This window comes from Styela clava, chromosome 7, assembly GCF_964204865.1.
Source record: "Styela clava chromosome 7, kaStyClav1.hap1.2, whole genome shotgun sequence".
Lineage (NCBI taxonomy): Eukaryota > Metazoa > Chordata > Ascidiacea > Stolidobranchia > Styelidae > Styela > Styela clava.
Genome location: NC_135256.1, coordinates 22305844 through 22320728, shown reverse-complemented (window position 1 = coordinate 22320728; position 14885 = coordinate 22305844). Strand labels below are relative to the sequence as shown.

Sequence of the window (14885 nt, the reverse complement as noted above, 5' to 3'; positions counted from 1 at the left end):
GGGGAGATTCAAATTGCCTGGAACAACGATTGAAGTAGCAAATTGCTATCAAGCCGAAATAATCAAAAACATTATGAAAAGACAATAATCTCAATTGAAAACAGTTGAGCTATGGTAACGGACTCTGGAAACGTTAAAATCATGAATATGGACTGTATTGAACATCGATCGAAGTGAATTCTTTTAGAACATGATATAAGTTCGAGGTGGAAAACCAAATCAAAAACGAACTGTTGAAAACAATGAACTATATGGACTGTTTTACGGTAAATTACGCGCTCTATTCCGAATAATAGAGAGAGGAATTTTCGCGCATACCTAATGGATATACAGATCAGGAGCATGTTATTCTACAATTTGTTTCATGATTTGCAGGTTTTTCTTCTCATTGGGACAGACATTTTTCATTCTTCCACTAATACTAAGGTAAAGTACTTCTTTTTCTTCTTATATATACATGGCGTTTCATTCGGCTTTCAATTTTTATAAATTAATTAATGGTAACAACTTTGAATATTCTAATTTCAAATATCTTTCAAGTAGGGCTGGGCATTTTCGAATACCTTGTGATTTCAAAATCGAATCGAATAATATTTTTCGAATCGAATCGAATCTCGAATACTTGAAAATATATAATTGTAAGCGATTTTATTATAGTAATTGGCAGTGGCGGCGCGTCAATGGGCCAACCGGGGCAATGCCCCGGTTGTTTTTTCGGTATAATACAAAAAAATATTCGAAAAATACCTCAATATCGGTTGCACAGACTGTCTACACTAGCCATATTCTCCCGACATGGTTCATTTTCGGCTCGCAAAGCTATCGCCGAACGTGGACGGGGCGACGCCGATTTTGCCCCGGTTGCTCATTGTATATCGTATTCTCTCTTTTATCTTCCACTCGCCGCGTTTGTCTCGTTTGTTTTCTGTTTCTTTTACTAAATCAGGGGCCGATCGGGGCTAGCCCCAAAATTATGACGACACAATGCCGACGTTTCTTACAACAACGTGTTGACATATTCACGCATTCCTTCTCGTTCGTTGGTTGCTTGAAGAGTTGATAGTTTCCTCGCCTTCGTTTTTGTCGCTTGTTTCGCTATTTGAATCAGTTAGAGACATTTAGTCCATTTGCTTTCGATTTTCCACATTCCTTTTGAGCTCCTCACTTCTTTCCGGCTTCGCATTTCTTAGCCTTAGACCTCATAATGAATAAGGTTGATGCACTACTTCGTACTCCGTTTTCGCAGCTGCCGCTGGAACAAAAATTAGAGGTACAACGTCTTGGGCCTTATCAACCAAAAAATTGTTCACTGAAACAATCCCATGACGGAGGAAAGCGTCGGCGTACATTCTGCGCAGAAACTTGGTATAAAAAACACAAATGGTTGTGTTACAGCGAGGACAAAAATGAACTTTTTTGTTTTTATTGCCTACTTTTTTCTACCGCCCGTGACTCACGTTGGTGTAAATTTGGTTTTAGAGATCTTAAACATCTTTCCGAGCGTGCCAGGGATCATCAATCTTCTATGGAGCATCTGTACAATGCAGTAAAATACCGAACATTCGGAAATGTTAATATTGCAGCACAGTTGGATGAAGGACGCGCGGTTTCTATCCGTCGGCACAACCAAAACGTCGAGAAAAACCGCCATGTTCTCGGTCGATTGATAGATGTTTTGAAGTTCATTGGTTGTCACGAGCTGTCCCTCCGTGGGCACGATGAACGGGCTGGCTCTTCTAATAGAGGGGTATTTTTGGATATGGTGGAATACACCCAGGGGCGGATTAACCAGTAAACAATATAAGCACGTGCTTAGGGCACCAAGCAAAGGGGGGCACCACAGAAATTTTTATATCAGAATTTTCAATAGTTCATCGGTGTTTAATAAAATATTACGAGTTGAACAGACAACTCAGACTTGTTCGTATTTTCTTTTCCTCAAGCATCATATTGAGCTTCTCGATCAATGTTTGGAGGTTTGCGAACTACCTTTAAAAAATCGTGTACATCAATGGACCTTTCCCCGACCTTTGACCCCCGAAAAATTCTTCCTATACTTTACAATTGCAAAATTCTCGGGGCTTATTTTAAGAGTGGTTTCGCGAGTTGGCCCCTGTAAAATGGGGCCCCTGTATTTGTTGAGACCATCATTCATGGCGTACAATAATCACCTTTTTATAAGTACCGGTAAGGAATTTTAGCCTAGTCTAACACAGCTATTTTTACACCAATTTTTCATTTACTGCAATTGAATTAAAACTTATAAAAAGACATGGTGATCATTTAATTATCTGATTTATACTCAAATTTCCGAAACACAACTGAAAACTAACGAATAGAGATAAAAAACGCGAAAACGAGTTAATGTTTACAACCATGCCTAAAAATCTGTCTGAGTGAGAAAAGTGTCTGAGCGGATGCGAAAAGGGTGCATTGTTACGTCACTTTTTTGCATCTTGCTGATTGGCCAATTACTCGAAGTCAACAAGGAGGTTGATGCTCGGGGAAGGTACATTAGTGATAAACACTGAAACTTACTTGTCGAAAGTTTGGTGTAGCGACATGGCTACTTAGATAAATGGTGCACGGAGTCGTTTCTTGTTTTGTTGTTGTTGAAACGCGAGATTACTGGGCATACCTGGTTGGAATGCCTTGACGTATTTATATTTATTTTCAAATTAACGTATATATGATACTATATATACACAGTTCGACTTTTTTTGTTATTATTTCCTTGTTAGACTTGCTTATGGGTGCCGCTGCTCGATAACCAAATTTGGTTTCTCGCGGCTCCCCTCACCCTGAAATGCCTTTTATTTATTTATTGCAATTTGTATATCAAGTGTGCATTTAGTATGGTGAGAAAATAAACTACTGATTACTGATTACTGACAACATCAAAATTAAAAATGGCGCACTATGTGGCGGTTCCGCGATCGCATTTCAGCGATCTAGAGGTCAGCGAAGTTGGGCAGTTTTCTGGTAAGGTATACTAGACTAATAAGTACTGGTAAAATTTTAAACTGCAGTTTGTACTCGGTTCATCTGGTATTTCGATTCACGTTGAGACTTGACGCGTGAGTCTTAATCGTGACAATTCCCAGAATATATGGAAATCATATTCTCCTAAGCCAGTTGATGCAAACCTAGGCAGCTAGACTACTTATATTGCAGATAAAATGCAAGAGCTGGAATTCGTTTTATGTTATTGTTTTGGAATGAAATTTTACAGAATTTTCACAGAGTAAGTCAAGTTCTGCAAAGTGAGAATGTAGACTTACAAACATGCGCGCATCTGTATGCATCATTACGAGGCCAGCTGCGCATTCCACGAGATGAATTTGAACGCTATGAAGCGCTCACGCTACCACTGCAACCAAATGTCTCTTCATCTGCTGAGAAGGAAAGGTATTCGCAGGGTTGTCAAAAGCTTATTGATGCTTACCCAGAAGATTTCAACAGTAATTTCTCAGCTGAGCTTCAGCAGTTTCATTTATATGTGCTCCATAAATTCAATGACACAGGAAAAAAAAATCAAGATTCAGTCATGCTGAACTTTACAAAATTCTTGTAGAATATAACATTGAGTGCGCCTTTTCAAATGTAGACAGCAGCTTTCAAATATTTTTAACATTAATGACCACAAATTGTTCAGCAGAACGTTCATTTTCTCAGCTGAAGTATATTAAAAACCCCTACAGAACAACTATGAAACAAGACAGACTAGAATACTAGACGCTTTATCTCTGTTGAGTATAGAGGCAGATGTGTTACATAAGCTTAGTTTTGAGGATCTAATCAAAGACTTTGCAGCTAAAAAAATTAGGAAAAAACTTTTCAAAAGTAAGTGAAAGACTTCTGTCTTTTCAAATGTTAGTGGTGCCTTTGTAATGTCAGTGGCGTAGTATCTAGTATGGAGAGAGACTTGTTTTGATAATATGAGAAAATTTATCAGAATCAAATTCAAGTAAATGCACCGAAAAACATCGTTTGCTTCCTTACTGTTGGTATTGTTTTATTTCAATTTCATCTTTTCAAAATTTTGTGTTGTTCATTATTTAATATAAAAGATGTATTATGTAAGAATAAGATTAGGTTTGGGAATATGAGCAAAATTTCACAGTCAAAAAAATGTAAGAAAACCTAAAAATGTTCGTAGAAGTTGTATTTTTTTACTGTCGGTTGTGAGTATTTTTGATGGATAATACACTTAATTATATGTATTTTAAAAGACACATATGGGGTCACCAAAGCCTCCAGTGCTTAGGGCACCAAAGGGGCTTAGTCCGCCCCTGAATACAGTATTGGTCTAAAGCGTCTGCTAGAAGATGGTGAGTTTTCATTTTTTCTCGCTTTTTCCTCCACAATATTCTATCACGTGGATGTATTATACGGCGCATTGCAGTAAAGGCTAATGGATGGAGCGTCTGTGCAGTCGTGTATTTCAGACTTCTGCGATGCTGTATCTCGTATCCGGGAAACAATAAAATACGACGACACATGGAGTGCTTCTTTACGCCGCGGGCAAACAACGCAGCGTTTGATTTTGTCTGCAAAGGAATGCTGTGACATTCTGGTGAATCGAATAGGCGATCGTCTGCGCACTGAACACCTTGCCGCGTTCTCTTTGATGAACCCCAAAAATTTTTCAAAATTTGCACGTCAATTTCCCATCCATTTGTTGGCTACTGTCTCCAAATTTTACCCCATGATAAACGTGGGTAAATTGGAAAATGAATTGCGATGTATATACACCAATCAAACTTTTTTGAACATCACATCAACTTGCGCGCTCTATGGGTTCCTCATAGATAACACTTTAGTAACTACCTTTGCGGCGTCTGCAAAATTTCTGGACATCATTTTGACGACGCCTATTTCTTCCGCCGACGCAGAGCGAACATTCAGCACGCTGAAGCGTATTAAAACGTATCTCAGAAACACAATGAAGCAAGATAGATTAAATTCCTTGGCTGTTTTATCCATTCACAGAGACGTTATCTCTGGGATGCATGACTTTAATCAGCGCGTTATTGAGCATTTTGCTTCCAAGAAACCGCGGCGTGTTGCATATATGTTCAAGCAGTAGAAGTCTAGCAGCATATATATCTATGAGTGAGCGACGCATGTCTTTATCTTTGCATTACCTTTCTATTCTTCATAGTAACGTTTTAAACCATATTTTAGGTTTTGTCTGCTTTCCCGAAGTTTCTGTTAATATGTCATTGTATTTATCTGGGTAAATATTGCCTTTCCTTTTGAAAGAGGTTTCAAAATAAACTATGTCTATATTTATTAATCCCTTGACTTGGACCGGTTTTAAAGACACTTTCTTATCGTTAAAAATTTGTGCTTTTGCCGATTGGTTGTTACCGATGGAATGGGTTTTATACTCATAAAATGATGGGAGAACTTACAGCGCTTATCCTGTCCCCGTAGATGGGGGTGACTTGGTCCCGCAGTAGCTTGCCCCGGTTGTCAAAATGACCACGCGCCGCCACTGGTAATTGGTCCTCTCAACAAATGAATTACCGAAGAGAATAAATCACCCAGATAGATTACTGAGCGCTCACACAGAATAACAAACACGTTTTATCAATAACTCACTACAGAAAATAGTCATATGTTAGAATTTCGTTGAAAAAATATGACTCCATAAAAATTGGGGAATTCACCTCGACCATTAGCGGAAAGATAAAACAAGATGGCGGCGATTCGAAACTTAGCTCTGAACCGATTTGAATAATTTACTATTCGAATCGAAATGCCCAGCCCTACTTTCAAGAGATTTATAATATTGAATATTTGTGGTTAGCATTCCTTTTCGATTAAATAGATTTCGTTAGAATTAAAATGCTTTCTAAAAGTAGATTCGAGCGAGTCATACTTTTAATTATTTACAAAGCCGTCATATAGAACGGTGAAATAATAAGCTCGTTAAACAAAAATTGTATCCAAAAGCGTTATTTTTCAAAAAAGCCCTGAGATGGAATAAACTTAAAAATACGTTTTTTCTCCCCGACATGGGACAAGCATATATTGACCAACTAGGTCGACAAAATCGTAACAATGCGATAATGCGAGCATTAAGTATTTTAACTTAGCGAAATACATTAAATTGAAAATATGTTTCAACCGTCCAAACCAAAATTTTTAATATAAAAATACGCCATCCTTCTGTAATTCTACTTTATAACCTTTACCCTTTCTATAAACTCTTTTTTATTTCAATGTCTTGTCTCATTGTAGATCATATACATGTCAAAAAAATTTTGCCCTATATCATTAATTTTAGCATTGTATATTGTATTTTTCTATATATTTTCAATTTATTAGAGGGTGCCAAATCTTTAAACTTCCAGTTAGTAAGATGGGGAGATAATATAGCAACCAACCCCCAAATGTACCCCATTTCATGTTGAAATCATCAAAACAAAGTTAAATTTTCCCAAAATTCGAACAAAGACTTTCGTAGGAATCAAATTACACCAATTTTAAGAACACAACATGTTCCACCCAGTCATTATCAAATTAAAATTTATATTCTCAAGACCTTTGGCACTGATTGAAATAATTATATCTAAGTTCCCATCCGTACGATGTACATAATTACCCTTACTGAGATAATAGGAGTTTCTGTTTATAACGTGAATCACGAGCTCACGTTTACAGTATTTAATAAGATTTATGATCGACGTATAAATGCCACTCCGATATCTTTCGATATATGCGATGTAAACCATTCTAGGCTAGTGTGGATAAATGTTTTAAGATTTGTATTCTGTGTGTCGTGGAAATCTGAGAATAAAATCAAACAGAGTTTTCTAAAGTCTTGAATCACGTGGGCGTTGAAGCTGAAGGGTGAACGGGTGACTTGCAAGTCAGAGACAATCTACAAATTAGCAATATACGGGAACATCACATTAATTTATCAATATATATGCTATAGTGGTACCACTGAGGTGTATTACAAGTGGTACATCTTTTCATTCAAGTCAAGTTTATTTTTCCCATCCAGTACAGAACAATCTTATACAATATTCAAAACAAGAGATAATCATACAATTTTACCATGGAAGGGAAGCCGCGGGGAATCAAATATGGCTATCGAGCAACAGCGACACCCAAGGTTCTAATATCTAGTTAAGAAGATCGGGTAATTTATTCATGGAACTACTGTTATTGTCAGAGTTATTTTATTTGCAACTTCAAAAAACGAACATTCAACAGCATAATATATGTAATAAATAAATATTGAAATGACAGGTGTTGTGAAGGAAGGAATGATACGTCATCGAGGGTACAGTACCTTTAGATAATAAAAAAAATTGAACAGAAGAAACAAATAAAAAGAGTAGTAATAGAACATGACAATAAAATAGCAATCATTTTTTGTTTGCTCATTAGCATAATCCAGTGGTGACAGTGAATTCTATTATTCAGGAACAAAGAAATCGACAAACGTATATCATGTGATTGTCTGGCGGAAACCCGAGTTCAATTAAAAGACTCGAATCAAACATTTTCAAAATGAAGTCGCAACTCACAACTAATTGAGGCCTGGTAAGTTTTTGATACAGCAATGGATATAGATGAAATTTGTGTAAAAGGGTTCTTGATAACTAACCTAGTCGATAGCAAGAAATCTCTTCTACACGTTTGATGATTGATAGCCTATGTTTTGCAGTTGTTTCAAATAAAAACTTGGTATTTATAAGTAAATGGGTATCGGTTTTCATATTTTGTATAGGCCTATTTGAAAATCTCGTCATTTTTGTCACGGTAAAAAAAAAGATGTTGCTACTGTGTGTTGAATGAATCAGAAGACTCAGATTCCGGATTTGTGGTTTATTATACGGTAACTTCACACTTAAAACAGAAGACACAACAAAACGTAGCCGACCTCCAGCCCGTCGGCCGAAGAAAAAGCGAAAGATATAGTTTTCCTCTCACGTGTAGTGAGTGAGTGGTTGGAGTCCAGATTCGACAACACTGCATTGAATAAGGGTCAACATAACAGTCTATAAACATGAAAATATATGTACACACAATATATATATAAACGCGGACGCTATGGTCCGCGACATTCTCTACGTTTTAATTTTGTTTTTGATAAATAAAAATATAAGACATCCCCCGAGAATAAGCACTAGTGGTGTTTTCGGAAAAAAATTGAAATAGGACCCAGTCCTATTTCGGGGAAACACGGTAGTTTGGGGGATTTCGAAGGTGACCTAGCTACCCATGTGGTCAAAATGCGAAGTGGTAACGATGTGCAGTGATGGAGAAAACCAGGTACAAAAAATCAAATTTAATCCTGTTGACACTGTACATTTATATAATTAAAAAATAAAATTTCAGAATCTCAATGACCGGAAGACGCAAATGTATTTGTTCAAAGGCGTTGAATATATTGGTGAGACTGACACTCAACTAGAACTTCTGTACTTGAGGTTAAGCCAAGTTTTGCATGACAATTGCAAATTCATTAGATCAGTTTCACTTTTGCCCCGAAGAAGAGAAGTATCCAGTTTTGTCGATAAGTGTCAATTGCAAGCACGTACAGTTGTGAACAGGCATACTTATCATAAACTAAATCACAATTTATATTCACACACATGTCTGGGGAAATTAGTGTGTGTGTGGTATGGTAATATATGGCGCTTTAAACAATTTGAGTCTTTTGCGCCAGACAATTTAAATCAAAATTTTGTATATGCCTATAGTACTCTCTTGGTAGATTTCACAAAATCAACAAGAGCAGGGAAAATGCTAGGGTCGCGTAAGATAGCTTTGAGTTGAAATTCAATGCCATAATCGCGGCATTTCATCTTTAGTATGCGTCTTTCATTTCTATATGCACGACAGTTCATTAGAAAATGTTCTACTGTCTCTGGATCATTACAGAAATCGCAAAGTGAAAACTTTTCGAAACGTTTTCAAGATCTTAATGGTTGGAAGACGCGAATGAATTTGTTCTGATACCATTCAGTGTGGATGTTGAATATATTGGTGATATCGATACTCAAATGGAACTTCTGAATTTGAGGTCAAACCAAGTTTTGTATGAAGTTTTCCAACTGAATTCATTACCTGAGTTATATATATCATTTCAGAGAAGTATTGTTAAGAAATGCAGAATTCTGGATTTGTCAATTTTCAAGAACGTACAGTTGTGAACAAGCATATCCAATCATGAAAATAAAGAAATATTAGAATGACTCGGTTAACAGATGATAATTAAGATGTAGTGATGCGCATCGCTATTTTCCCTTTGAAGTCTAACATTTTGGTCCACCAAAAATAGGAATTTCCTGTTTTTGCATTATTGCTTGCAAATTAAAGCTTTTCTTCAGTGCTGGATTTTAATCTTCAGTATTGCGTCTTTCATCATCGAAATTTTTATTATTAGCCTACTAACTTCGTTGCTCTTCTGCCCATTGTAACGCAATCAAAGCACTTCCACTTTTACTCACATTTCCAGCGGCTGATTTGTCTTCGTACATTTCTAAGAGTTTGGCAGAGGGATCGTTAATACACAAGATGAAAGAATTTACCAATGTCACATCTTGATCAGAAATTGCCTTCTCAACCATGAAATTCATTGAAAAATCAGTTTGTTTGAAACTTTGCTTACATGAAACGCTTCGAGATGATATTATACGTTTCGAATACTTATTATGTAACACCCTTTCTATATATCATAGCATATTCATGTGACCCATTAGGTTGACTGAAATATCTGTTCTTCGATCCTTGAAAAACGCTCAACACTCCGTTTGTACAATGTTACCAGAGCCAGTAACTTTGTGCAATGAACGAATAATCCGCAGAAACGACTGAATAATTTCAATTTTCGTGAAGTTTAACAGTTCGTGACGTTCAACAACATGGTGAAATTCTCGTGCTAATTGTTTTCACATCATCGTTCACCAAAGTTATATTTGAAAGTGAGCTTCCCGTGAATTTTTATAGTCTTGTGTTCTTGAATACCTCTTTTGACTCACACCTGGTGGTTCTTAACCTGGGTTCGATCGAACCCTTTGGTTTCAGCGGAGCTGTACCAGGGGTTCGACGAAGGTCCCATGAAACAGTTACGTATTACAGGACTTTTATATTACTTCGTCCACTAATTATGCAAAAATACCTATAGTTCGTCGCAGATATTCAAGATCAAACGCTCAACGAGCAATCAATTTGCTCAGCGGTGTGTATAGCTATATAAGTTTTATTGGACCCGTCGATGTTTTTAGATTCTAGTACGTTTCAAAGAAAACTCATCTCCACAGATGTCGCGCGTTGTTATGACAAACCAAGGATTTTTAAGCTGAATATTTGCATGACCCTTATTCGTTATCTACCGTACTAATAAAATCTAAACGCACTTTCACGGAATAAATCGAAGATTGGTAGTAGGCTAGATGTACATGAATGAATGAAAAATCAGAGTGTGTTTGATTTGATAAGTGTTAAATTTGCCTAAAGAATACTTAATTACATAGCGTTGCTTGAAATTATCATCATCCATTCGGGAAAACCTCGATATGGCGCCGAGTCATATCGTAAATCTATTTTAGTAAAGTAAAACAATTGGCAAACGCCTTTATCCGCATTTCAATGCAATTTGTGAAACGAATGTCCTAACCTACCAACGTTTATGATGCATATTATAATCTTTTGGATTTTCAAAGTTGCTGTTTTTTCACTCGCATAACTTATACGACAAGCAACATCGGCTTCCCGTGCCGCCGACACTATTGTGACAAAACATTGGCTATTTCTACATGGGGATATTGGTATCTAAAGTTACACCATAATGTTCATTTTCTATAATCTTGCTCAAAATTGGCTTCCCTTCATAAAGTTAGAATAGGGATCCTAATTTCAACCGTTCAAAACAATGGGGTTCGGCGGGAGCATGCCAAATAGCGCAGGGGTTCGGTAGACTTGGAATAGTTAAGAACCACTGACTTACACTTACACAAACGATAACCAACCACCATAATAAAACGGTGCAACTAACTAGTCGATGAGTAATATGAGAGTGGGACAAAATTAGACTTCATAGGCGAGAGTCGATAGCAACATATCTGGCAATCCGGATTGCTAGTATAGCTTTGGGGGAAAACCTTACAGTAGGCCTACGCACTAACAATTTTCGGAAGTACATCAGGGATTTCCAGTCGCAAAGCGTTGGGCTCCCGTTTTTTAGTAGCCTACTTCCGCTGGCGCAGACAATAGGGACTATATCGTATGTCTATATTAACTGCCAATGTCGCTTTCATACAACAGATTGGAAATTTTCATATATGGACGTCATTATCATCATCTTTAATGAATCGTTCAGATCATTTTCAGGAACTTACAGTTCAATACAATATAGTTTTTATCGCTATGAAAAGTATTTTTGTCAAAATGATTTACTTCTGTAAAAGCAGAAATGCATAAAAAGTGGGGCCCGTGTTGAAAACCGAATAACAATATACCCGGAATAAAAGTTTGTTCCAAATGATACTTGCGGTATCACACAGCATAGAAAGTACGGGTGTCTAAACAGCGTGCCCCCATCTTTATACTTTCTAGTTGAGAAACCCGATTACGAGCGGTATAGCACAACTTCAAGTATCTGAACCAAATAGATTACTCCCAGCAATAAGGGTGGGCATTTTCGAATACCTTTCGGAATCTAAACGAATATTTTTTTCGAATCGAGTCTTGTAATTGTATGTGAAAAAGCACGTTTTGTCAATAACTCACTAGAAAGAGTCATATGTTAGAATCATGACTTCAATAAAAATATGGGGATTCACCTCGATTTTTGACGCACAGAAAAAAATTGTTGCGCCGATTCGAAATTGTCGTCTGAACTGATTTGAATAATTTACTATTCGATTCGGAATGCCCAGCCTCACCAACGCAAATTTACACTCAGCACGCGCTCGTTTGGCGTGTTTATATTTTTAATAACTTAGAATGCCTTGTAACCAGTGTCACTTCTAACAGCGGCTTGACCGCTTTCACTTCTAAACAAATTCATTCCCCTCATCTCATATGTCTCGCCTTTTTTTGCTTATCACTCTTATTGTATTTGCCTTCCTATATTTTTACCTTGGCTCACTTTTCAATTTTCAAACATTTTATAACAAAACTTCGCCCAAACTTCGGAATATTTGTCACTGATTCTCACATTGAAAAAAAAAAGTCTAGACGTATTATACCAACCCCTGTGTAACTCCGGAAATTTCTCCCGATGTTGAATTCCCGACACGCTTGACTTGGTTCTGACAGATTATTATTGCTTCGAAAATCATCGTGCATTTTTCTGTGTTCTGACGGCGCTGTCTCGCGTCAAGATTAAGTGAGTGACTTATAAATGTTCAAGTTAGTTGTGCACATGGAATATTACACGATATACTTGACTATAGAACTGATAGAATACAGATTACAAAACAAAATAGAGGAACAATCAATTGAGTGGGAAGACCCTAGGACCGGTTCAGCACTCGAAAGCACGTTGACAGTAAGATTTTAAATTCACTTTAAAGCTCCCATGAGTAGATGTAGTCTAGTAGAGAGCCGCTTTGTACTACGATTGTTCAGCATAAAAAAGTTGTAAATGTTCCTATAGGTACCCAATACAATAATGAAGTCAAGAAATGTAAATTTTGATAAGAGATATGTGTATTTTAGGATCATAAAAAAGTGGCAGTGTGAGGATTTATGCTGTGTGATCAAAGCAGTATGCAAGAATATAAATTGACTGATGGGTGATTGAAATTGTGACGTCTGTATGAAAAAAATAGGGGCCCCCGAAGTATGCGAACCAAGATGGCGGACATCGGAATGTAATATGTGTACTAGGTTAGGGTTAGGCCATAATTTTAGGTATAAATACTACTGGAGGCTCTTGGCTAGTCTTCGTACTGATAATAGGACTAAAATATGGAAAATTGGAAAAAAAATTATTGCCTAACCCTAACCTGTTACCCATGTTACGTTCCGATGTCCGCCATCTTGGTTCGCATACTTCGGGAGCACCAAAAAATAAATTAAACACACATATTTTAACTTCAATTAATTAGTGTTTTATGATGGAGTTCTACTGATCTTGATAATTTTTTCCCAAACTCATTCTGTCATTGTATACGGAGTCACCAGCTGCATATTACAACATAAGAGGTGTTTTGCATTTGTCATGATAATCCATTTTGCTTGATTTCAGGCTGGTACTAATAACCTTTTTCACATAAATTGGATACCTATTATTGCCATCATCTAAACATGGCTTCAACATATATGTATATTTATAATTTTAGATGTGCCAAAAAGTTTTGAATTATTTTGTCGAGTGTTTTTAAATTATTGATTTGTGATCAATAGCAATAACTTTTTTGCTACTGCAAAATCCACCACATTTATTGAATGCATTAATATTTCTCCTGGAACCGTTACATTTTATTAATTCCAATTTGTTTTGTGGGGTATTTATATTTTTGTTTCAAATAATACTTTGTCGAAATGGCTGTTATACTTATATATAAACACATACATGCTTAGATGGTAGACAAGGTTCAATCGTTGTGGGCAATTAAGTTCAAAATATCGTAACTAAAATATAAATTTTTGCAGACGTCTCGAAACTCACTTTTGAAGAATGATTTGCTGTCACCAGATGGGGTTTTGGCATGGAAACACATCTAGAGGGAATTTATGAAGATATGTCTAAAAAAACATTTGAAACAGCCATGTAAACTAACAGACCAACATGTTTAACTCAATAGCTTGATAAAAATGTCTGTTAAATATTGGGCACAGGTATAGCACAAAGAATTGTTTTGGGTATTAATTTATTTTTTATTTTCCTATTAGATCTATCTTCTATTGAGCATTTAAATACTTGGATCATGATTATTTTTTCTAAAATTACCAACAGTATTCAGGTCATTAATAACAGATGAACAGGGGAAATTTTTCTTTGTAGGTTCTTCCTGCATCTGTTGCTAGGATTTCGGAGATGTCTGAATTTGAAGCAACGCCAAGTTTTGCAAACTGCAAAATACCTTTTTTTTGACATATGCAACAGCACTACTGACGTGGCTTCCCTCAGAAACGGAAATCTACTACTACTCTCTGAAACATCTGAAGACAAAAGACTGCAGTAGATAAGCTAAAATTTCATAAACTATTTTACACACTGGCAGTCTACAACAGGTGATTAGCTCAAGGATTTTTTAACAAAATAAATGCTATACAGCTACATGCAACACATTCTGTAGTCATATTTAAAAAACAACAGCATTTCATTGCTTCTCCAGCGTATGAAGGGCTTCAAATACTGGTACCTTCAACATGTGATATGCCATATTAGACAAAACATCTGTCAGTGTCCTTTAAGTGTGAGATAAAAGTCTTCTAAATTGTTCTACTATATCATACATATAAATTTTTCGTGGCGTGAAACACTTTTTAGAGTTAGACCATCGGGACTATTATAAACTAACATTTGCGATCAGACCTGCTAGGTGTTTTGGTCTAACTTGTCAATTAAAGATTTCAGTCCCCTCCCCCCCTTCAAAATCTTCAGCTATGCCCGTAGGGCCTCACCCTAAATATTGAAGGAATCGGCAAAAGATTTTCAGTTTAAAAGATGCATATTTTGCAGGTCGCGGGGCTGGGAATCCATCGGTGCTCCAGTTGATTGAAAAGCAGCAAAGAAAAAGAAATATGTAGCAATGTCCACGTGATAGAACCTAAATTGCCTTTTTACTCCAGCTAAGAACCACTCCCAAAGCCTTAAAAAACATCAATACCACTATTAATATAACTTGCTATTCAGTGTTTATTCACATTAGTAATTAAAATGGTAATTTGTATTGCTATGGATT

The 14885-nt window shown here is 36.5% G+C and overlaps 1 long non-coding RNA gene across 2 annotated transcripts; it reads left to right on the top strand.

Annotated features, from left to right (window-relative positions):
• Positions 1-12323: 12323 nt before the first annotated feature.
• LOC144425191 (uncharacterized) lies at positions 12324-14885 on the top strand. 2 transcript variants are annotated; one of them, XR_013477376.1, is made up of 4 exons: positions 12324-12520; positions 13630-13815; positions 13982-14211; positions 14663-14884. It is a non-coding gene; the product is annotated as an uncharacterized LOC144425191 (long non-coding RNA). The 2 variants fall into 2 exon arrangements; XR_013477375.1 differs by lacking the exon at positions 12324-12520 and having other exon boundaries at positions 13234-13815; positions 14663-14885.